We start from the raw sequence: 2,581 nt of genomic DNA, 5'->3' as shown, positions 1-2,581 counted from the left end.
TCTCACAAGTCAAGTCAAATTTTCAATTTTAAAAATCTTATCTTTTCAAAATCTTTTTCAAAAATCATATCTTTTTCCAATTTTTTTTCTTTTTTTCGAAAATTTTAAAAATCTCTTTCAAAATATTTTCAAAATCTTTTTCTTATCTTTATATCAAATTTTCAAAAACTCACTAATAATTAATGTGATTGATTCAAAAATTTGAAGTTTGTTACTTTCTTGTTAAGAAAGGTTCAATCTTTAAGTTCTAGAATCTTATCTTGTAGTTTCTTGTTAGTGAAGTAAGTAAATTTAAATTTAAAAATTAAAATATTTTTTTTCTTTTTACCATATCTGATTATCTTATCTTTTTATCATTTCTTTTTTAAAATTTTATCTTTTTCAAAAATTTGATTTTAAAATATCTTATCTTATCTTCCTATCTTCTTATCTTTTCAAATTTGATTTTAATATCTTTTTCAACTAACTATTTGACTTTTTGTTTGTTTCTTATCTTTTTCAAAACCACCTAACTACTTTTCCCTCTCTAATTTTCGAAAATATCTCATCTCTTTTTCAAAATTCTTTTCAATTATTTTAAATTTTAATTTTAATTATATCTTATCTTTAATTTTTGAAAATCATTAACTACTTTTTCAAAATTATTTTCGAAATTCTCTACCTCTTCTCTTATTCTATTTAATTATTTTTTTTTACTAACACTACTCTTCACCTCCCTTCACCCAAAAATCCAAGCCCAATCTATCCCTTGTGTTTGGATTCTTCACTTTTCCTTCTTCTATTCTCTTCTTCTTCTACTAACATAAAGGAATCTCTATATTGTGACATAGAGGATTCCTCTTCTTTTCTTGTTTTCTTCTCTTTCATATGAGCAGGAACAAGGAAAAAGGCACTCTTGTTGAAATAGATCCTGAACCTGAAAGGACTCTGAAAAGGAAACTAAGAGAAGCTAAATTACAACAATCTAAAGGTAACCTTTCAGAAAGATTCGAACAAGAGAAGGAGATGGCAGCCGAAAATAATAATAATGCAAGGAGGATGCTTGGTGACTTTACTAAACCCACGTCCAAGTTTGATGGAAGAAGCATCTCTATTCCTATTATTGGATCAAACAACTTTGAGCTGAAACCTCAGCTAGTTGCTTTAATGCAACAAAACTTCAAGTTTCATGGACTTCCATCTGAAGATCCTTATCAGTTCTTAACTGAGTTCTTGCAGATTTGTGAGACTGTTAAGACAAATAGAGTAGATCCTGAAGTCTACAGGCTCATGCTTTTCCCTTTTGCTGTAAGAGACAGAGCTAGAATATGGTTGGATTCATAACCTAAGGATAGCCTGGACTCCTGGGAAAAGCTGGTCACGGCCTTCTTGGATAAATTCTTTCCTCCTCAAAAGCTGAGCAAGCTTAGAGTGGATATTCAGACCTTCAAGCAAAAAGATGGTGAATTCCTCTATGAAGCTTGGGAAAGATACAAGCAGCTGACCAAAAGGTGTCCATCTGACATGTTTTTAGAATGGACCATATTAGATATATTCTACTATGGTCTATCTGAATTTTCAAAAATGTCATTGGACCATTCTGCAGGTGGATCCATTCACCTAAAGAAAACACCTGCACAAGCTCAAGAGCTTATTGACATGGTTGCAAATAACCAATTCATGTACATTTCTGAGAGGAATTCCGTGAATAATGGGACGCCTCAAAGGAAGGGAGTTCTTGAAATTGATGCTCTGAATGCCATATTGGCTCAGAACAAAGTGTTGACTCAACAGGTCAACATGATCTCTCAAAATCTGAATGGATGGCAACATGCATCCAACAGTACTAAAGAGGCAGCTTCTGAAGAAGCTTATGATCCTGAGAACCTTGCAATAGCAGAGGTAAATTACATGGGTGAACCTTATGGAAACACCTATAATTCATCATGGAGAAATCATCCAAATTTCTCATGGAAGGATCAACAAAAGCCTCAACAAGACTTTAATAATGGTGGAAGAAATAGGCTCAGTAATAACAAGCCTTTTCCATCATCTTCTCAGCGACAGACAGAAAATTCTGAACAGAGCCCCTCTAATTTAGCAAACTTAGTCTCTGATCTGTCAAAAGCCACTTTAAGTTTCATGAGTGAAACAAGATCCTCCATCAGAAATCTGGAGGCACAAGTGGGCCAGCTGAGTAAGAAAGTCATTGAAACTCCTCTCAGTATTCTCCCAAGCAACACAGAAGAGAATCCAAAAGGAGAATGCAAGGCCATTGATGTGATCAATATGGTCGAATGCACAAGGGAGGAGAAGGACGAAAATCCTAGTGAGAAGGACCTCCTGGGACGTCTCTCAAGCAAGAAGGAGTTTCCTATTAAGGATCCAAAGGAATCTGAGGCTCATATAGAGACCATAGAGATTCCATTAAATCTTCTTCTGCCATTCATGAACTCTGAAGACTATTCTTCCTCAAAAGAGGATGAAGATGTAACTGGAGAGCAAGTTGCTCAATATCTAGGAGCTATCATGAAGCTGAATGCCATGTTGTTTGGTAATGAGACTTGGGAAAGTGAACCTCCCTTGCTCATTAGTGAACTAG

At 34.3% G+C, this 2,581-nt stretch overlaps 1 non-coding gene across 1 annotated transcript; it reads right to left on the bottom strand.

Moving 5' to 3' along the window:
• Nucleotides 1–1,401: 1,401 nt before the first annotated feature.
• On the bottom strand, nucleotides 1,402–1,505 carry LOC127745355 (small nucleolar RNA R71). The gene has a single exon (XR_008006552.1). It is a non-coding gene; the product is annotated as a small nucleolar RNA R71 (small nucleolar RNA).
• Nucleotides 1,506–2,581: the final 1,076 nt, after the last annotated feature.

This window comes from Arachis duranensis, chromosome 2 (assembly GCF_000817695.3).
Source record: "Arachis duranensis cultivar V14167 chromosome 2, aradu.V14167.gnm2.J7QH, whole genome shotgun sequence".
Taxonomy (NCBI): domain Eukaryota; kingdom Viridiplantae; phylum Streptophyta; class Magnoliopsida; order Fabales; family Fabaceae; genus Arachis; species Arachis duranensis.
This window is presented reverse-complemented; position numbering and strand designations above follow the sequence as displayed.